At 39.5% G+C, this 23,590-nt stretch overlaps 1 long non-coding RNA gene across 1 annotated transcript in view; it reads right to left on the bottom strand.

Annotated features, from left to right (window-relative positions):
- The window catches only part of LOC141598210 (uncharacterized), a 52,989-nt gene extending 38,082 nt beyond the window's left edge, over positions 1 to 14,907 (bottom strand). Inside the window, exon 1 of the long non-coding RNA XR_012523329.1 lies at positions 14,817 to 14,907. This is a non-coding gene — a long non-coding RNA (uncharacterized LOC141598210). The remainder of the gene's footprint in view (positions 1 to 14,816) is intronic.
- Positions 14,908 to 23,590: the final 8,683 nt, after the last annotated feature.

Here is a 23,590-nt window from a genome sequence, read left to right as displayed (position 1 = left end):
AAGTCACAGTGTCCTACTGAGCCTAAGGATATTGAACGCATGAAATTGATTCTCTATGCTTCCGCTGTTGGATCGATCATGTATGCTATGATGTGTTCTCGTCCTGACGTCTCGTATGCTTCGAGTATGACGAGTCGTTTTCAGAAAACTCCAGGTGAGAGTCACTGGATAGCCGTCAAGAATATTCTAAAGTACTTGAGAAGGACTAAAGATTCATTCTTAGTGTTTGGAGAAGAATCTGAATTACGTGAAAGAGGTTATACGGATGCCAGTTTCCAAACCGATAGGGATGATTTGAAATCCCAGGCTGGTTTTGTCTTTTTGTTGAACGGAGGGGCGGTTTGCTGGAGAATGGAAGCTGAGTACATTGCAGCCTCTGAAGCTACAAAGGAAGCTGTTTAGATTAGGCAATTTTTAAAGGGACTGAAAGTAGTTCCGACGGCCGAGGATCCTATCACTTTGTATTGTGATAACAGTGGGACAATTTTTCAAGGAAAAGAGCTCAAGTCTAGTAACAAATCTAGACATGTACTTATGAAATTTCATGTAATTAGAGATTTAATCGAAAGGAAAGTGTGGACAAGGCCCTCGGGAATTGCGTCCGCGGGATCCACACTAGGCATAATCGACTCGAGGTTCTTTCGAATCGAATTAAGACAAATTAGAGTCGCCACCAAGTTTTTTGGGAACTTGGAACCGTTCAAGTCAACTTTACACCTTTCATAGAAAAACATAAAGCCAATCGACTACGAGTGATTAAAGATAAAGACTTGTACCCTATATCACTCGATTTGAATGACTCTCGTAATCCAATGGTATTTTGACGGATCCACAAACCATAGATCTTGAGTAAGGGGTGAGGGTACGTGTTAGGAAGCCCATAAGGACACCTAACCCCGCCCGTCGATAACGGCCTCTACTAAGTCAAGTGTCGGATTTCAAACAAGGTCATAGCTACTACGATATATGATATGCAAACATCGTTTTAAAACACTAACATGTGAAGTTTCTATGTTGATTTAGATGCAACTAAATTAACTTTGTCAAAGTTGTAATTTAGCATGTGGGTTGATTGATCTAACAACATATAAACGAAACAAACAAGGCTTGATGGGAATGGGGGAGCCGTTGGGATCTACTTTATTACAACCCAGGCATTTCATGCCGACACAACGATAAATTAAAGATACAACTCGATCTAAATACAATTGCTATATACGATACCATACACGACACACGGCCATTCGGCCTAGGAAAACGTGCACAAAGGGGTGGCCCACGGCTTACATGACTCACGGCCTTGGGTCACTCCTCGTGATGCGTGCTTTCACTTAATCTTATCGAATTAGACATTGGGTCACACACCAAAGATGCATTAGCATAAATCGGGCCATGTTGCTTTAAACAACGTGCGATTTACTACGCTCTTACTTGCATTGGGGCACAACCATCTAACCAAACAAGACTAAGGTTTTTGAAAGAGGTTTTGACTCGATAAAAGAAAGCTAACTTGAAAATTACAACTAGACGAACAAACGATAAATTACAAGCGACAAAACAAATAAAGAACAAACAATTCATAAAAGCAAAGCAAGAAAGACCAAAGGACACGGCCAAGCCACGGCCACTCTAGACACGGCTACCCTAGGTCCTAGGTCAGGTTCATTAGTTAGATCAATTGATTGCGAAACAAGTTCGAAAGCGGGCTAGAAAACTAGTTAGAAACGACGTTGATCGATGAAAAGATGTCTTGCAAACGTGTATTCTACACGGCCTAAAGGGGTCCAATTAGGTCAAGTTCTCTAATTAATTTAACTCATCGAGTATTAATAAGACGGTGCTAATCACGCACTCTTATACTAGCGAGAAATTAGGTGAAAGAGAGAGAGGCATTCAATTAAGTTACAGAATCGTCAGTTGATTTTTAAAGCTATGTCGATGTACCCTAACATGTCTAATTAGGTTATTAAATTGATCTAATGTCATCTAAACGAGTTATATGTTAACAATCAGAGGTCGAACTAACATGTGAACGGTCCTAGGGTGGGTCGAATTACACGAAACAAGAGAGGGGTCAAAAGCGAAAAGCGAAGTTAGAATTTGTTTTATTAATGCCCTACCTTGAACACGAGGATATGTAAATGAGACGGGGGTTACGACCGACTGATATAGCGGATTTCTTTCCCATCTCAAGTCAATGCGGGTGTTCATGGTGGTACTTTAACTCATACTCGGACTAAACTAGTTTCATAGTTAATAATAACAATCGATAAACAAAATAAAACGAAACAATAAAAAACAAACATAAAAAAACGAAATAAAAGGGAGAAAGAGGAGGATTTGATGCACGCTCAACCTACATGTATCGTTGACACCGTCTTGGGTCGTAATCAATGGTAGATTTTATCTCGAGAGGACGTCGTCGACGAAGAAACAAAGCAAACAACACGTTTTTTGCAAATCTGGACAGCAACTTTCAAACTGCGATTTCTCTCTCCTTTCACGGTGAAAATTCGATTTAAAAGATGTTTTGAAAACTAGAAAGAGAGGAGAACAGAGATCTTAAAACAATCCCTGCTCGTTTTGAGTTATTGGGCACGAAAAACGAGCACAAACAGAACTGGACAGACAGAAAAGCACAAAACAGAGTGTATAACACTCTGTTTTTCGAGGGAATTCGTGTACTCTCAAGGGCAATTTTGCTCGTAAATATTTGTCTAATGTGTGGATGGATGTTGTATGGTTAATTTGGAACAAGAAACTCGAATTTTGATGGAGGTTTGAAGGGGGAACGAAGGGTTTCAAAGAGGACACAGAAACTGATTCTCAGTTTGTAAGTCGGTTTTGTGGAGGGTTTTTGAGAGGCAATTAGGGTTTGTTTCTGGAGTTTAAAGCTTGTGAATGACGGTTGTATCTATGGAGAACTTAGAGGAATGAATTTATGGTGAAGGGGGGTATTTATAAGGAGTTAAGGTAGGGTTTTAGAGGGGAGAGGCAGACGGGCTCCGTTTGCACATAGCTGCTGTCCAGCAGCTTTTGTGAGGGTTTGAGAGGTTTTGTGAGGGGTTTTCTTGGTGGTTAAGCTAAGGTAATATGGGTAGGATACTTGGGTATGGGTTAGGGTTAATGGGCACGGGTTTTGGTGGTATTTGCAGCGGGTTTTGGGCTCGGGATTTAGCACGCAAAACAGGGGGGGCTGCTCGTGTTTCATGCGGGCTGTTGGGGAGTGTATGGGACGGGATTTGGGCCGTGGTTAAGGGGGTTTGAACTGAGGTTGGATGGGTAGAGGCTTAGGTTGGTTAGTGTACTCGAGATTCGTGCCAACTCGTAAAGAAAACGGGCTCAAAAACCGAGCTATAATCGAGCTCCAAAACGCGTGTTTAAAACGAGTTTTTTTCGATTTTTAAATCGATTTTTCAAATCGATTAACACATTAAAATAAATGATTTTTCAAATCAAATATACTCATAAAATGATTTTTCAAATCAAATATTTATTTTATTTTCAATAAAATAAACTTGAGAAAATAAATTCAAAATAAAATAAAAAAATGAGTTCACTTAAAAACATTTAATTTAAATATCATTTAAATTAATAAAATACTCCGTCGACAACGCTCATTCTACATCGTAAAACGAACCCAAATAATGACAATGACAACTAATAAATACATGTGTCCTATCATCATCGGGTGTTTGTCGGGTTCTCTATAAATTCCAATATCGACGGATACGGGTATCTACAGAGCCCCCACTTTGACTGAGGCTTGGACAAGGCAAAAGTCAAAGTATACCCCAGGTCCCTTTCGACCTGAGGATTCTGCGGGTCGTTTATAGTCCATTAGACTTGCGTATATAAGCTCGCCAGCCATAAGAAAAGATCATACCTGAAACTTCGTTGGGGATTGACTCTTGCTTCTGTTGTGTCAAGTTGTCATCGTTGGTCATCGACCCATAAAATTGCATATATGGTGGATTGAGCCTTATCCTTAGGCACCTACGTATCCGTTTCTGACGGAATCAAACCCGCGTCGTAGTTCGGCAACTCGCCGACACATGCCCAAAGTTTATCATCTGCAAGGCGTATGTCCAAAATTCATCATCTGCTGACATTTGCCAAAAATTTATCATCTGCTGGCGCTTGTCCGAATGGGACGGGACTTTCCAAGGAGGTTGTCGCCGCTTTCATCATTTGCTTTCAGCTACGGAATTCTTCCATTTCATACTCTTGTATTGAATTGAATTCTTGGTGGATGTTATCCTTTACATCTCGATAATGGTCTCTGAAGCCAACCAACGGCCAGAGCCCCCAGATTTGAATGGCTCTAAAGTCGAAGACTTTAGAGCCCCCAGTTGAAGCATATCCTGCTATATTTGAAACATAGAAAATGTACTAGCAATAATCATCACATAAGCACATTTGGATCATCGATCTTAAAATTGGATTATTTGAAATACTGGGTCATCGACCCGAAAATTGAATTTGAAAATTTTGAATAATTGGGTCATCGACCCGAATTTTGAATTTGACATCACTTGGAATGTTGGGTCATCGACCCGAAATTTGAGTTTGAAAGACTGGGTCATCGACCCGAAATTTGAACATGTTGAAAATTTTGAATAATTGGGCTATCGAACCAAATTTTGAATTTGAAATGAATCACTTGGATGTTGGGTCGTCGACCCAAAATTTTATTTTGAACTTTGAGATTTGAACCTTGACTTGAAATGTACCACTACTTGGATCATCTATCCCATAATTCGCAAAAAGTTTTTGAAATTTCGGAATTCTGAAATCTTTGGCATTTTGAAATCGAACCTTGACGGGTGAGCAGGAAATACGACTCAGACACACTGTATGACCCGTAAACAAACGTGGGCGTAGCCCGCTACCGTAAAACAAAAAAGGAAAATAAAACCGTAAGTGTGCACGGGTTTTAATTCAATTATTGACTTGTTAGGGGTAGAAAGGTAAATTGGCCATTACGGCGCCAAAAGATGGCAAATGGGAATCACAAGGTCGTCGAACTTGGGACGGAGATATCGTATGGCATGAGCGTGCTCCCGAGGGCACATGGGAATCAAGATCACTTGGCATTGACAAGGTGGATTAAACTCACAGAGCAACAACGTTGGCTTCGCCTGAAAACTAAACACGATCGATTTTATGAGAACACTTAGACATCATACATCACTCTTGTTGGGAACATTCCGTCACTCTTCTCCTCACCTCCTTTCTTTTCAGCGAGTTTCATCATTTCTTGCCACCGCCTTCTTTCTTTTCAGCGGGCTTTTACTATTTTTTCTTCCACGCCTTCTTTCTTTTCAGCGGGTTTTTCATATTTTCTGTTCCCAACACAAACCCACATCTATGTGACTCAGCATCTTTGCCTACACCGTTAGATAAAGCTCATTCCAAGACTTGATACTATTCATCCGAACCTATATCCTTATCCTAGCTTACATCGAGTACTAAGACCATCTCAAACAAATTTGGCTTCATTTGGACTTGGTTAAGACCCGTAAGAAACCGACAAGATGACAACTTGGTTGATGAGTGGATTGAATCCCTTGTTCAGAAGGACTGCCTACGTATTCGCGTGGAGCGAAATCAAATCCGACATAGTTCGATGTTGGTGCATAAACATGGCATTTTGATTGTGTGTACACACTCAAAGGTTTCACCTAAGGTATCATGTCGTATCCCATTCTAGCCTGTAAGGTACCGTTGTATCCCGTGTCTAGGGTTGGTACAAAAGGTTTTGATTCTTTGGGATGTGGAGCTTGGTAAAAATAGGTTGGAATGGTTAACCATCATTCTGAAGGTTTGTTTTGTGGTTCTAAGGCCAAGGGCTATGGCTGCTGATGTGGTTGGAATGGGTGTCTCGGGTTTGATGAACCACAAGTGCAAATGGGTTGAAAAATGACGTGGGTTCAAATTTCCATGTCTGGACCCTAAAGGCTAGGTATAACAACACAAGCGGAATGATTCTCAAAATTCCCGACTATCCCCTTGTAACTGTCTCAGGAAGGACTTAGGGGTAAAGAGGTTACTACTTAAGCTTTTGGGCTTCGCCCATTGAACTTCAACTATGGGTACTTGACATGACTTCTGGCTTCCGTAACTACGACATTCAACCAAAAAGCATTCCGCAATAACTTCAACATCTTTTTTTCTTTTTTCTTTTTCTTTCATCTTTTTTCATTTTTCTTTTTTTTTTCATTTTTTCATTTTTTTTCATCTTTTTCTCTCTTTGAAAATGATCTTCTATTCATTCTCTTAGTCATAAATGGATACACCTTGAAAACTGGGCTTCGCCAACTAATTTGGGTAAGAACTAACAATTCCTTGTTAGAACGGGTTGATATCTTCTCTCTTCGAGATGGGATGATTTTGTTGGGGAATGGGCTTACCTTCCTTCATCGATATGGGAAACAAAGAGCTAGTCCGGGTTTGTCATAGAATCATCTAAAAGCTTGTCATAAGCACTGGTTCTGATGGAGGTTTTCTACCGCCAGACATAGAATAGGTAAAGGAATCAAACACGGGATCCTATTGCACCTTACGTTTTGAAACGAGACATATTTCTACCCCAGGGATGCCTTTTAGTGTGTTGTGCATTTTATCATGTTTTCGGAATGATTGAGGATTGAAAACAAGAGATATTTGGAAACGAAACTGCGACTTTTTATTGGGAAGGCAAATGCTTAACAGACTCGAAGGAACGATTCCTAGGACACACCCTAGGTCATCGTGGAACAAACGACTCAACTTCAAGAAAAGAAAGTCCTAGACTCGACTCGACTCGACTCGACTAAGATAAGAAAACAGATCCCGACTCATAATTTTCAAATCTGGTTTTGAGCTTTCTCTTGTTCAGCTGTCAGCTTAAATGCTCGGCTCTGGTTCTTGATCCCTATGATGGTCTGCCTCCATCCCGAGGTAGTCCTCTGAGGATCTACGCCAGTGATGTAGGTTCGTGAATCGAATTGTCTTTTATTAACTTCGTTAATGAGAGGAGTACATTCTAGAGCAAGTCTCCCGATTTGAATTTCATTCTTCGGGTTTGGCAAGAATTCAAAGCAATACACAAATATTTTCCCGATAAACACCCCTTTCAAGTGACATGGGCGGATAAGATGGGAATAATCGACATTGTCTTCGACAGAAACAAAGTTGGCGTGATCGCCAAATGGATTGGTGATGTTATTGGGTTTTATGGCAGGGATTGGGAGCGTCCCGTTCTCAATCATGTCTTGAATTTCGTGCTTCAGTCGATAGCACCTTTCAGTATCATGGCCTTTCCCTTGATGAAAGGCACAGTAGGCATTTGGTTTATACCATTTACCTTGATGATCAGCAGGAGGGTCCGGAGTTGGACCAATAGGCTTCAGCTTTCCTTGGGCTATGAGCCTTTGGAGAGCGTATGTATAAGTGCATCCGATATCGGTGAATGCCCTAGGTGTTTGGCGCTGCGACTTCTTGGATTGCCCTTCAAAGAGATTGATGGCTTCATCAATATGGACGGTTGCTGGGGCCTTGCCCTTAGACGATGAGGCCCCTTGGTACCCTTTCGGCCTTTCAGCCTCTGCCCTTATGACATCATCTTCTATCTTTATCCCGATTCTTATCAATTCTTTGAAAGAGACAAAATTCTGGTATTTCAGAGCATTGCGGTAAATAGGTCGTAGATTCTTTACGAACTTATCTACCATTTCAACTTCATCAGGGCTTCTTGGCTAATTTCACGCTTTCAAATACGCCATCTTGCAAAGAATTCAGTAAAACCTTCTTTTTCTTTCTGTGTCATCACCTCCAATGTTCTTATGTTGGTTTGAATCTCGACATTATCAGCATAGTGCTTGCAGAACTCCACCGTAATATCTTCGAAAGTGTGGAAGTTCTTAAGGTCCAGATTGTAGAACCACGCCTTCGGGTGTTCATCCGAGATTGAGCGAAAATTTTCGAGAGCATGTCGGCAGTACTCCCTTCGATGCTAAGTACCCTTTATAGGCCTTAACATGGTGGATGGATCTTCTGTGCCCTTGAACTTTGGGATGTCGGTGAGTACCATGTTCGGGGGCAACTTATCTGAATCGGGGCATAGGCCCTAGCATTTTCATAGTGGATGTTCTTCCCCAGGAGAGAGTTTCAGACGGTCTTCGATGAACTTGAACCGTTTCTCCAGATTAGTCAGCGGTGGGGTAGATGGAGGGGAATCTTCACCCAGCTTAGATTCGATTGCATCCATTCGGGTCATCATGAGGTTCATGGCCTCAGTGAGTTTGTTAACAGCATCTTCCATTGCTTGACGTCGGGTTTTTGGCGGCCTTTCTACAAGAAAACCCCGAACCGAGTCAATATTTAAAGTAAGAGCCCCTGCACACTTAAGGACACGACACCAACTTGACTTAAGCAAAGACTCGACTTGAGACTGACTAACCAAAGGTTCGACTCACGGTTGGATTTAGACCTCAATTCATTTTAGACTCGACAGAACGACATGACTCAAACTGTCATAGCACGATTCTAAACTGGACTCGGTGTGACTAAAGCCGTGATTGTACCGACATAGTCCTTAGGTTCGAGTGAAACGCCCTAAATGGCCTAGCTTGGACGTTTCTGTGGACTATCCTAGACCAATTGGTCGACCCACATGACTCGAAGCCCAAGAGGTGAGCTTGGGCGACCCAACAAGGTCGGGTTCTAGACTCTTAGAACGAAACACGCCTGGCCTAACACGGCCAGGACCCGGACACGACTCGACGCACTTCATGCTTGGTTGAGGTTCGAGAAACATTTTGGATTGAATTTGAAAAAAACGAATGATTGATTTGAAAATGAGATTTGAAATGGGCAGCATGCCGGCTATAAAAGCTTATTTTGGGCCGAAAAATCTAGTCCTATTTGGGCAGCATTCCGCGTTTTTTTAAAACCATGCTATTTTGAAAGTAAGTTGCTCAAAAGTTCGGTTTTGAAATTGATATGGAAAATTTTGAAAAGACTCGGGAAATTCATTTCGCACATTGTCATTCACATGTTATAAGGATGTATGCTCCTAGACATCTCTAAGTCTCGGCAAGTCTTCTACAAGAAGGTCTATGCCCTCCATCCTTTTTGGGTCTTATAGAGCAAGGGCCTTTAGGTAGAGTACCTAGAAGAGCATCCCCACCATCAAGAACCACGACGAGGAGGAGCGGAAGCAAGCAATGTGCAAGTTCCTGGCATAGTGGGACGTCGCCCCCCACGCATCACAAAGAAACGCTGGGACGGCCCGGGAAAGTCCTTAAGGGTTTATGCATGAATCGTAGCACTATGAGTAATGTTTTACTTTCCAATACTTTCTTTTCAAGTTTCACCTCGGAGGAAAAGACCCTAGAAACAAAGTGTAACTAGTCCTCTTTTCCCAAATGAGTCGCCAAATCGTGGACAAGGCCCTCGGGAACTGCGTCCGCGGGATCCACACTAAGCATAATCGACTCGAGGTTCTTTCGAATCGAATTAAGACAAATTAGAGTCGCCACCAAGTTTTTTGGGAACTTGGAACCGTTCAAGTCAACTTTACACCTTTCATCGAAAAGCATAAAGCCAATCGACTACGAGTGATTAAAGATAAAGACTTGTACCCTATATCACTCGATTTGAATGACTCTTGTAATCCAATGGTATTTAGACGGATCCACAAACCATAGATCTTGAGTAAGGGGTGAGGGTACGTGTTAGGAAGCCCATAAGGACACCTAACCCCGCCCGTCGATAACGACCTCTATTAAGTCAAGTGTCGGATTTCAAACAAGGTCATAGCTACTACGATATATGATATGCAAACATCGTTTTAAAACCCTAACATGTGAAGTTTGTATGTTGATTTAGATGCAACTAAACTAACTTTGTCAAAGTTGTAATTTAGCATGTGGGTTGATTGATCTAACAACATATAAATGAAACAAACAAGGCTTGATGGGAATGGGGGAGCCGTTGGGATCTACTTTATTACAACCCAGGCATTTCATGCCGACACAACGATAAATTAAAGATACAACTCGATCTAAATACAATTGCTATATACGACACCATACACGACACACGGCCATTCGGCCTAGGAAAACGTGCACAAAGGGGTGGCCCACGGCTTACATGACTCACGGCCTTGGGTCACTCCTCGTGATGCGTGCTTTCACTTAATCTTATCGAATTAGACATTGGGTCACACACCAAAGCATGCATTAGCATAAATCGGGCCATGTTGCTTTAAACAACGTGCGATTTACTACGCTCTTACTTGCATTGGGGCACAACCATCTAACCAAACAAGACTAAGGTTTTTGAAAGAGGTTTTGACTCGATAAAAGAAAGCTAACTTGAAAATTACAACTCGACGAACAAACGATAAATTAAAAGCGACAAAACAAATAAAGAACAAACGTTTCATAAAAAACAAAGCAAGAAAGACCAAAGGACACGGCCAAGCCACGACCACTATAGACATGGCTACCCTAGGTCCTAGGTCAGGTTCATTAGTTAGATCAATTGATTGCGAAACAAGTTCGAAAGCGGGCTAGAAAACAAGTTAGAAACGACGTTGATCGATTGAAAAGATGTCTTGCAAACGTGTATTCAACACGGCCTAAAGGGGTCCAATTAGGTCAAGTTCGCTAATTAATTTAACTCATCGAGTGTTAATAAGACGGTGCTAATCACGCACTCTTATACTAGCGAGAAATTAGGTGAAAGAGAGAGAGAGGCATTCAATTAAGTTACAGAATCGTCAGTTGATTTTTAAAGCTATGTCGATGTACCCTAACATGTCTAATTAGGTTATTAAATTGATCTAATTTCATCTAAACGAGTTATATGTTAACAATCAGATGTCGAACTAACATGTGAACGGTCCTAGGGTGGCTCGAATTACACGAAACAAGAGAGGGGTCAAAAGCGAAAAGCGAAGTTAGAATTTGTTTTATTAATGCCCTACCTTGAACACGAGGATATGTAAATGAGACGGGGGTTATGACCGACTGATGTAGCGGATTTATTTCCCATCTCAAGTCAACGCGGGTGTTCATGGTGGTACTTTAACTCATACTCGGACTAAACTAGTTTCATAGTTAATAATAACAATCGATAAACAAAATAAAACGAAACAATAAAAAACGAAATAAAAGGGAGAAAGAGGAGAATTTGATGCACCCTCAACCTACATGTATCGTTGACACCGTCTTGGGTCGTAATCAATGGTAGATTTTATCTCAAGAGGCCGTCGTCGACGAAGAAACAAAGCAAACAACACGTTTTTTGCAAATCAGGACAGCAACTTTCAAACTGCAATTTCTCTCTCGTTTCACGGTGAAAATTCGATTTAAAAGATGTTTTGAAAACTATAAAGAGAGGAGAACATAGATCTTAAAACAATACCTGCTCGTTTTGAGTTATTGGGCACGAAAAATGAGCACAAACAGAATCGGCAGAAAAGCGCAAAAACAGAGTGTATAACACTCTGTTTTTCGAGGGAATTCGTGTACTCTCAAGGGCAATTTGGCTCTTAAATCTTTGTCTAATGTGTGGATGGATGTTGTATGGTTAATTTGGAACAAGAAACTCGAATTTTGATGGAGGTTTGAAGGGGGAACGAAGGGTTTCAAAGAGGACACACAAACTGATTCTCAGTTTGTAAGTCGGTTTTGTGGAGGGTTTTTGAGAGGCAATTAGGGTTTTTTTCTGGAGTTTAAATCTTGTGAATGACGGTTGTATCTATGGAGAACTTAGAGGAATGAGTGTATGGTGAAGGGGGGGTATTTATAAGGAGTTAAGGTAGGGTTTTAGAGGGGAGAGGCAGACGGGCTCCGTTTGCACATAGCTGCTGACCAGCAGCTTTTGTGAGGGTTTGAGAGGTTTTGTGAGGGGTTTTCTTGGTGGTTAAGCTAAGGTAATATGGGTAGGATAGTTGGGTATGGGTTAGGGTTAATGGGCACGGGTTTTGGTGGTATTTGGAGCGGGTTTTCGGCTCGGGATTTAGCACGCAAAACAGGGGGGGCTGCTCGTGTTTCATGCGGGCTGTTGGGGAGTGTTTGGGACGGGATTTGGGCCGTGGTTAAGGGGGTTCGAACTGGGGTTGGATGGGTAGAGGCTTAGGTTGGTTAGTGTACTCGAGATTCATGCCAACTCGTAAAGAAAACGGGCTCAAAAACCGAGCTATAATCGAGCTCCAAAACGCGTGTTTAAAACGAGTCTTTTTCGATTTTTAAATCGATTTTTCAAATCGATTAACACATTAAAATAAATGATTTTTCAAATCAAATATACTCATAAAATGATTTTTCAAATCAAATATTTATTTTATTTTCAATAAAATAAACTTGAGAAAATAAATTCAAAATAAAATAAAAAAATGAGTTCACTTAAAAAAACATTTAATTTAAATATCATTTAAATTAATAAAATACTCCGTCGACAACGCTCATTCTACATCGTAAAACGAACCCAAATAATGACAATGACAACTGATAAATACATGTGTCCTATCATCATCGGGTGTTTGTCGGGTTCTCTATAAATTCCAATATCGACGGATACGGGTATCTACAGAAAGAAATTACAGTTTGTAAGGTTAGGACAGCTGACAACATCGCTGATCCTTTAACCAAACCTTTGTCTCAAGCTAAACATGATAGTCATGTAGTTTCGATGGGGTTGAGACGAATGCCAGAACTGTTGTAAATTATATGATATGTAATAATCAAAATATTGTATTTATTATTTCATATATGATAAGTTGCATTTATCGTCATATTCAGTTTTATGTCTGAATTTTATATACTTTGTTTTATCCAAATAGATTGTAGTGACAATGTCGAACTCTATTAAAGTGAACTGGATTAACATTGTCTTTTGTCCCTAGTTACTTAATGAGGTGACGTCTCGGAGTGACTAGATTGTAAGGCGATAGATGACAGGTCGACTGTCATATGGTCATAGTGATGGCTGGTCGATTACATAGGCAGATTGTGAGACAATTTGTCGGACAGTGACCGTTTGTAGAGTCCTTTTGTTGCTAGGTCGTGGCGAGGATTTCTATTTATTCCTTCGAGTCAATTCTTTAGACTGATGACTATTTGTCTGAGTTGGTACGGTTTTCCGGTGGCTTTGGTTTTTGTTCTAGGTCGCACCGTAAAAGGAGGCCGATGAGCATTTACTGGGTCATTGTGATCTGTATCGAATGAAGAAAAGGTCAACAGGATTGTCCTTTTAAGTCATATTTTATCACAAGGTCACTCGAGGAGAGATGGGTGTGAATGCGTAGCCACGCTCGGATGCGATCTATAGTAGATTATCCGGTCATACAGTCATTGTCCTGATCGAGGAAACCACTTTATGATATGATCACGTTCAAGAACGACCTAAAAGACATCTTGCATTGAGTGGGAGATATTATTGGACAAGAAAATTGGTAACGCACACTTGTCTCAGACAAGTGGGAGATTGTTGGAGTAGTGTCCTCCACAATAAGTGCGTTTACATAATAAATCTCGTAAAAGGAATATTAGGGATTTATTTATTTATTTATTTGTCAGCTGGTCATCGTTAATCGGTAATGATTGGCTGACTAGAGTTTGACATTACTGTCGTGTGACGGCGGTGATCAGCTGATCCCTTTAGGTCACACCTATAGGATGATGCACAAATTGGATAAATTAATTATTTGTATGAGATACGATATAATTAATTCCTTGTATTAATTGACTTTTAATAAGTCGTGTGAATGTATTATTTGATGACGGGTCACGAACTCGGGCCAAGAGGATTTATTATTTAATTATGTGATAATTAATTAATAAATATTAATTAGAATTTATTAATTAATTAATTGTTAACTAATTAAATTTATACGATATATGTATAAGTTTTGAGGTAAAGATAATTAGCTATTTTAATTTACAAGAGGTTGTAAAATTAGCTAAATGGGGTAGTATTGATACAATATATGTTGATAAAATGGTCTCATGATTGCTTAATAGTTAAGTAATCATTAGTGGTTAATTTGTATTATTTAACTGTTAAATAATTAAATTAATATTTAATTATGTAAGATAATTAAATATAAGATTTATAAACATTTGTGGGACAAATGTCGGAAATGGAAATGGACCAAAATATTACATGTGGGTTGACACTTGTATAAAATAAGTGTTATTACATGTGGCATAACCCACTAAGAAATGTTTAACTCATTACTTTACATTTTGTTCTCTATAAATACCCCACTATTTACACTCATTAGATGATGATTTTGGAGACCAAAAAAACCTCAAAATAGACCCTTGGTCGTGCCATATTGAAGAGAAAAAGAGAAAGAAAAAAAAAACCTTATTTTCTTCATATTTTCTCATCAAAAACTTGATCAAATTGTTGATCATCATTAAAAATAATTCACAAAACTATAATATACATAAACTAATATTATTAGTGTAATAATATTACATAGTATACAAGGTTATCCTACTAATTATCTAGTTAGTAATTATTAGGATTTTTGGGTTTAATCTTGGGTGCATCCAAAGGAGATTACCTATTTTGGTAATTGTGGTGTATTTGGAGGATCATCCATATTCCTATAGCTCAAGAACTACAAAGGTAGGAGACCTTTGTAGTCCCCTTACTTGCCTTAAACCATTGTAAGGATTTTTGTCTTAAGATGGTTTTATACCATTTTTTTATATTTTTCTCTGCATGCATGTAGATTTAGACCATATTAAATTAATTTGTAATTTTAATATCATAAGATGAGTATTAACATGGTCTAAATGACTAACAAATACCTTACGCACGACCAAGAGGATTTGTGTCCAAATGCAAATATCATCTTCATAAACCTGTTAAAATAGGACAACGATAATCATAACACAATGCAAAGATAACAATATATTTTTTGCTAAAAAGTATTAAAATAGAACTGTTTGCTATCATTATAGGCTTATAGCACAGCTATTTTGTATTCTATTTAGTACTCCATACGTATTACTTCCTAAAAATTTAAACTTCGGCATTGGTCAGACTATACAAAGAGAGCTTTCTCCAGCACCAATAAATCAAGGGAAATGCAACATTACCAAACTAAATCCACTAGCTTATAATTCATGTTTACACATTTGCTCGCATCTTTACACATTTTCTCTAAGGCAAATGAAGCAATCAAAAAGAGCATGAATATATCAATTTGAGTAAGTAATAATGTAAGATGCTCGTATATAGAGACACATAACCGATGTACAGAAACAATGGATTAAGGATCCCTTTGACAATTTAAGGGGGACATGTCTTTTATTCCCTTTCACTACCACTTATTATTTCATATCCACAAAATGAGGGTCAGACTGCCAAAAACTGCATATTGATCTGCTTTTGCCGTTTGATTATCATTTCCATTACAATACAGATTTACGCAGTGGCGGAACCAGGATTTTAAGGCAACGGGGACGGATATTTTCAGCAGGGGCGAAAGGGAAATGTTACAAGGGGGCCTCAATAAAATTCGAAAATTTTAACTAAAAATTTCGAAATTTTCAAAAATTACCTATATGTAACACTAAGAAAAAGCGATTTTTTTTTGCAAGAAATGCAACTCTTGCATACACTACAATAACGAAAGATAAACTTTTGTATTATTGTACTCCCTAATATTTTTGTTTTCCATTTAGAATTCCAAACGAATTGTAAGCTCTATAACAAACATAGTTTTACATGTGTATATTCTACTCGATTTTTTTAAGCTGGAACACCGGATTCCTAAATAGGCATGAGGCCAGTAAAGAACAAGAGGCAATCCCACATTTTACGTCACAATAGGAATTAAAAAAACCTTAGAAAGTGAGGCACTGACACACATAAGGATATGTCTTGTTCTATTTTCGATGAGATTTCATTTGCTTAACCTATAAAAATAGGAGCAAACAAACTGGGAGACGATTGCACTTTGATAACCCAATCATTATCACAGCTCCAAATTTATAGCTAGCCAAGTCAGACTTGAATATGACCCGCTAAAGAACGAAATAAAGTACAGATAATAAGATAACCATTTCAGCAAATGCTCCATAAATTGAGTAAGATCAAAGCTTCAATTCTGGCTCTAAAAATTGAATGACAAAAAGCACACGCAATGGAGGGTTTTACATGGAGAGGTAGTAATATACATGAACATGAAAATTTGATGATAAATAGTCATTAAGATAGCATTGTCATTCCTCTACGACAATTAATCAAACACTTGGTGTTCACTAATCACTATAAAATGATATTCATGTTCAGGTACATAAGACAAGGACGACTACTATGTTATATTAAAAGAAGATGAGCATGCTTCATTTACCTTCATTTTAAAACGGTCCAAATGATCACACGACATTGATGTGTTCTCAAAGGGTGGTAGACGGTAATGAACGTAACTTGATTTCCCTAAAAATTGAAATAGTTTCGACCGAACAAATAACGGAAACCAGTATAAATTAATTTCAAGGATCTAGCAAAGTCAAACACCCTAAATTAGATGTATATTTGATTTATCAGTCTTTGTTTTTGCATTTTTTTTGTAGAACTGTCGAACTAATGAAACGGATAGGAACATAGGGAGAAATTTCGGGTAAATATGAATAAGAATTGCAGGCTGTGGAAAGTATTGAACGAAAAGAAAATACAAAAAATAATACAACGATGGCATTGACCGTAAATATAGTTGCAGTCCAAGGGTATGAGCCCCGCCAAAATAGCAAAACCCCTTATTCTCTTTTTATATAAGATATAAGATAAGCTTTTCGAAATATAAAATATTCCTCGAAAATAATTTGAGTTTAAATTCTAGTCAAGTATTTTTATTGTTTTGCAATTGATAATCTTTGTACAAAATGTCATGCTCTTTAATTTGCGTATTATTTCTTAAGGTTACGTTATAAGATAATAGTACTTCATATTGTTTCTACTCGTTCAATTGTGTGAACACTTAGAGGAACAATCAAGTGCTTTCTTAGTAACTTAAGATAGTCAAATCGAATATCTAGTGATATTCAAATAGAGTTATAACTAGAGTTAGTTATACGAGTGGGTTGATAATTTTGTAATCCGGAGAAAGGTACTAAAATTATTAATCGAGAATAGTGGACGTAGGCTTCGACGTGTGAAGCTGAACCACTTCAAATATCGTGTGTCCTTGCAATTTTCTTTATCGTTCATTTCATTACATTTATAATCGTTTAGTTAATTAGATAAAGTTTAATCAATAAACTTTAAGTAATTATTTAAGATATAATAAAAAGTGGGCATAAGTTTTTAAATACTCAATTTAACAACCCCCCCCCCCACCCCCTGAGTATTTCGACTTGGATAGACTCTTCAGATAAGTTGTAGTTAGTTAAGATGGTTACAAGTTTGGGGGATGCAAATACCATCCCAATTGAAATAAGGAGTTTAAATGTCAAAAACTAAGATAAGTGCAAGTGATGACAACTAAGAAGACCGCTCCCAAGCCTTCGATTCAAGCATGCAAACCTGTCAACATTGCTTCCCATATGGCCGGAAATCACCATATGGTTCACCACAGACATTTAAACCCAAGTGTAAGCTTAACGATATAAATGTTCAATAAATGCAATAACTAAGTCTACTTACTCGTGTTACAATGCAAAGACAATAACCATCATTCCAACAACGTATACAAATGCATGACAATCATCCTCCAACATACATCTCCATAAAACGGTGGCTGAGACACGCCCAAGACGCCACAACCAACACAAGGTACTCATAACACGTCTGTGGTATCGGGCCCGAGTGCGACCCGAGTCCCTCGCCAGACGTCGTGCCTCAACCACACGAGTACCTCTATATCCCAAGTACTAAATGTACACATCCCCCCTGCAGTGGGAAGCTCCAAGTGTGACTTGAGCGGAAGACGGTTTCTCAACCGCCTTCTATCTCCAAAATCGTAACCTAGAATCCTCTAATATCCTCCATTGTCAACCAAACCATCATCAAGCCAACCAAGTCCAACTAAAGTGTGTAGCCCTGCCAAAATACCCATCAAAAAGGTACTCCTCGCCGCCAATGGGGGACCGCAGCCGTTCCTACCTTAGCCCTGCTCATCTCCTCCGAGCGATAAACCCATGTTCATTAATGTGCACATTCCTTCTGTGGCGGGTTCCACAGAAGGCGAATCAAGGGCGTGAAGCCACTCCCGCAAGTGACTTCACTCAGCCAGGGATGCACCCCGAAGATCACAGACAGTTATACAACCAATCAACAATATACTATCAACAATCACCAAAACCAATCAAACACCGATAAGAGATACAACAACAACAACAACAACAACAACAACAACAACAACAACAACAACAACAACAACAACAACAACAACAACAACAACAACAACAACAACAACAACAACAACAACAACAACAACAACAACAACAACAACAACAACAACAACAACAACAATAACAACATCAACATTATGTAACCAATACTGAGTAGGGAAAACCCTACCTAAAATAGCAATCACCAACAGAAAATCTAGCAACTAATCAGAAAGTCTCCTCTACGAATCCTCCTCCTAAACATTCATACATACAATTATACAAGGAACTTACCCCTAACACAATGATCACAAAGGTGTAAAGAACAAGATGATCCGACAAACCTAGCTTAGGGATTTGCCAATAATGCGAGAGAAGCAAAGCACGTAACCTCTAATTGTCTCTTGAAATGTTTAGGATGTTGAAAACATGTTTAAGAAATAATGACGAACCCTTTAATATTAATCTCGCATTATTAACAAAACCCGCCAAACTCAGCCCGTAAAAAACACTTACTCGATCGAGTAAGTGACTTACTCGATCGAGTGGCCCTTACTCGATCGAGTTTCCAACTTACTCGATCGAGTACCCTACAGGCTGTCTACTATTTTGCGTCAAAAACTACTCACTCGACAGAGTAAGCCAATCATTACCGATATGTGTGGACCAGTTGACTGTAAATAATTACATCCTACATGTATTCTTAAAATGAGATTTAAACATGTGATCGCATTATTGTCGGAGGACACATATTCCAACAGGTTACAATTTTGGGGGATGCAAATACCATCCCTTTAATACAACCCAATTGAAATAAGGAGTTTAAATGTCAAAAACTAAGATAAGTGCAAGTGATGACAACTAAGAAGACCGCTCCCAAGCCCTCGATTCAAGCATGCAAACCTGTCAACACTGCTTCCCATATGGGCGGAAATCACCATATGGTTCACCACAGACATTTAAACCCAAGTGTGAGCTTAACGTATAAATGTTCAATAAATGCAATAACTAAGTTTACTTACTCATGTGACAATGCAAAGACAATAACCATCATTCCAACAAGGTATGCAAATGCATGACAATCATCCTCCAACATACATCTCCATAAACCGGTGGCCGGGACATGCCCAAGACGCCATAACCAACACAAGGTACTCAGAACACGTCCGTGGTACCGGGCCCGAGTGAGACTCGAGTCCCCTGACAAACGTCGTGCCTCAACCACACGAGTACCTCCATAACCCAAGTACTAAATGCGCACATCCCCCCTGCAGTGGGAAGCTCCAAGGGTGATATGAGCGGAAGACGGTTTCCCAACCGCCTTCTATCTCCATAATCGTAACCAAGAATCCTCCAAGATCCTCCATTGTCAACCAAACCATCATCAAGCCAAACAAGTCCAACCAAGGCAATTATTCAACCATACTAACACAACAAATATATTTTATTTTTTTGGGTAAAGGTAAGCTTCTCATTAGAATCAATGGTTTCCCATACAATTACAAAGTATTCATTTCATACACCCTCATAAAAATTAATGCTGCCTAATGTACTCAATCCAATTTAAAGCCCTAGTATTGCGACTTTTGATCTGTAATTGCCCTAATCTCATTTTCACCTCATTCTTGACCCGTTGCAGAATGCAACCAGGCCTACTGACATATCCATCCACCCTGCTGACATTCCTTGCATTCCAAATGTTGTACATTAGACTTGCTAAGATTACAGCAACGATTTTCTTCCTACAAGCACTATGCTCACGTAACTGAACCCACCACTGAATCACTTCCAGACATGGAAGCTCAAGCACACACCAACTGGCAACCAAATCTTTGCATTTTTGACTGAAAATACAGGAAAAAAAGAGATGTTCATGAGACTCTTCTTGTAATCCACACAGGAAACACCTATTACTCGAATGATGTGCATCCTTATCGCCCTATCCTGAGTTGTTAACCTCTGATGAGCAATCAACCAACATAAGAAGTTTTGTTTAGGGATGATCCACTGATTTAGCACCCAAGGATATCAAGATACCTTGTCCATCTCTGGTTTCAGCACCTGATAACCTGTCTGACTGTTATAATGCTCTATATCCGCATTGAAAATGTGATCTTTAAGTAAATGCTTAACCTGGCAAATTTTACGCCAAGCCCAGCTGCTGCCACTCCGAGGTTCATACTCATTCCAGCAGGTATTCTTTATGTAGATGGCATGCACCCATTTTACCCAAAGATGGTCAGTCTTTTGGGCCACCCACCAAGCATATTTTCCTATAGCATCAAGATTCCAAGCATGAAAGTCTCTCACCCTAGACCCCCGATTTCTTGCTCGCATATTGTCTCCCATGAAACCAACATTGGACTCTCCTTGTTATCAGTGCCATACCATAAGAAAGCTCTGCAAATAGCCTCCAGTTTGCTAATAACAGTTTTGGGAAGGATAAAGATTCTAGCCCAATAACTGTGCAAGGAATTAAGCACAGCTTTGATCAATACAAGTCGTCCAGCATAGGAAAGCTTCCTAGACCCTAGACTCCTTATCCTGTCAACAATCTTATCCACCAGGATATTGCAATCCATAACTGACAAACATTTTTGGGAAATCAGTAACCCCAAATATTTGAAAGGAACAAGACCTCTTTTTCATACCAGTTGCTCGCTCTATTTCAGTCACCAACTGAGCATCAATACCATTATAATAGAAGCTGGACTTGCTGCAATTCATGGAAAGTCCAGAGGAATTTGAGAACAGCTTGAAAGCTTGTAGCATCAGACCTACAGAGGCTCTATCCCCTTTACAAAAGAGGATGAGATCATCAGCAAAACACAAATGGGACAAATTAATTCTGTTACAAAGTGGATGGAATTTGAACTTGCTATGTTTTTGAATCACCATGATAATTCTGCCGAGGTATTCAAGACAAAGAGTAAACAGCAGGGGGGAGAGGGGATCCCCCTGTCTAAGTCCTCTTTTGCCTCTAAAATACCAAAAGCTTTCTCCATTAACAGCCAGAGAGAAAGAGGGAGTAGTGAAGCACTGAACCAGGAGCTTGGTAAACTGATCAGGGAAACCAGTGGCTCTCAACATATCTTCTACAAACGCCCATTCCACAAAGTCATAAGCCTTTTGTAGGTCCAATTTCATCAAACTTCTGGGAGAACAACTCTTTCTCTTGTACAATCTAACCAAGTCCTGACAAATCAGAATATTCCCTATAATATCCCTCCCCTTCACAAAAGCACTTTGAGAGGGATTGATAATATGAGGTAAGACCTTGCCCAATCTGGTACAAATCACTTTATAGAGGCATTTATACATCGTGTTACAGCATGCTATGGGCCTGAATTGCATAACATTCTCAAGTATAGGAATCTTTGGGATTAGAGGAATGACTGTGGCATTGCATTGATTCAAAACTTTCCCAGACTGGAAAGCACTCTGAACAGCAGAAATAACATCAGCTCCAACAACACTCCAGTTGTCCTTAAAGAACTGACTGCTATACCCATCAGGGCCTGGGGCTTTTGTTCCTGGGATGCTAAACATAGCAAGCCTTACTTCTTCCCCAGTAACAGGAGTAGTCAGGAAAGAACAGTGTTCAGGAGTTAGACAATTCCCAAACTTGACAATCCTCTTATTAAGAGGCTTTACAGTTTTTGAGGAACCTAACATAACCATGTAATACTCTTCAAAAGCTTTCTGGATGGTCTCAGGGGTGGAACATAAATGATTGTTAATCTCCCTCACCTGGTACACTCTATTTTTAGCCCTTCTATGCTTAATGCTAGCATGGAAGTAGGTCGTGTTGTCATCTCCATACTGTATCCAGTCTCCCTTTGCTTTTTGTTTCAAATATTGATCCCTGGCCTTCAGTAGATCCTCTAACTCCCTAGCACAAACTCGTTCAGAGTTACAGTTATCCTCATTTAGTGGGTCATCAATCAGCAATTGTTGGAAATGATTCAGGGACAACTCAGCTACATGAGTGAGGTTTTCAATGTCAGCAAAATTCTCCCTGTTTAACATTCTTAGCCCAGCTTTAAATCCTCTCAACTTCTGGACTACTCTAAACATAGGAGTGCCCAACACAGGTTGTTGCCATGCAGTCCTAACAATATCACTGTAAGTAGGGGCCAATGACCACATATTGTAATACTTAAACGCTCTCCCTTTCTTTTGTCTTTCTTCCTCAAGGTAAATGAGCCCTGGGCAGTGGTCAAACATTCCCTCAGGTAGAAAATGAACATAGCTATCAGAAAAAGTGTCCATCCAGTCAGCATTGATGAAGACTCTATCCAATCTACTATAAACTTTTGAATGATGCTCATGCTTATTGTTCCAGGTGAAGAAAGCCCCCTTTGCACTAAGATCAGATAACTGACAGTCCTGAATAGTCTGCAGCATAGGCCTAATCTCGGCATGAGAAATAGGAGCCCCACCTATCCTTTCATTGCTTGCCATTACAGAAATAAAATCCCCAGCAACAATCCAGGGACCCTTAACCATATTATGATAAGATCTTAAGCTCTCCCATAAAGGAATCCTTTCAGCAGCTTTGTTCAATCCATACACAATAGTCATCCAAAACTTTTGCCTTCTAATTTTATCATTCACCTGAAAATGAATGCTCTGAATCTGGACATCCAGAATATCAACATCATATGCAGTAGGCTCCCACAGAAGCCAAATGCGTCCCCCTCTATGTAAATTGTTATTAGTGCAAATAGCCCAGTGATCTCCTAAACTATTCCTTACTTTATTGCCATTACTACTTCTTATTTTAGTTTCTAACAGACTACATAACCCCACTTTATTTAATAATAAGCTTCTCTTTATTTCTTGTTGTTTTGTAGGGTTATTCATTCCTCTAACATTCCATATGCAACACCTATCCATTGTTCACATATGACTTGCTAGTACCACCTTTTTCAAACAATCTATTCTCAATTATCCCCAATCTTGTTTTCTGCAAAGACTGTGATAATGATTCCATTATAGACACTCCTCCTGGTGTGAGAACACCTGATCCAGTCCTCTTTTCACCCCTATCATTCCTCATCAGCCTGGTTAAGAATCTCCTAGGGAGAGAGCTCTCCACCAGTGGGATTGCAGGTACAACAACCGGAGTCATAGCCACCTCAGTGGCCTTGGGAGTCCTAGGAATAGGGTCCTGCGCAGGGACCTGTACAGGTGCTTTCTGTACTGGTTTAGGAGCAGCTTGCTGCTGCTTATGCACAGGTGCT

The sequence above is a fragment of the Silene latifolia genome, chromosome 9 (genome assembly GCF_048544455.1).
Source record: "Silene latifolia isolate original U9 population chromosome 9, ASM4854445v1, whole genome shotgun sequence".
Lineage (NCBI taxonomy): Eukaryota > Viridiplantae > Streptophyta > Magnoliopsida > Caryophyllales > Caryophyllaceae > Silene > Silene latifolia.
Note: the sequence above shows the minus strand (reverse complement) of the source record. Positions and strands in the feature narration are given on the sequence as shown.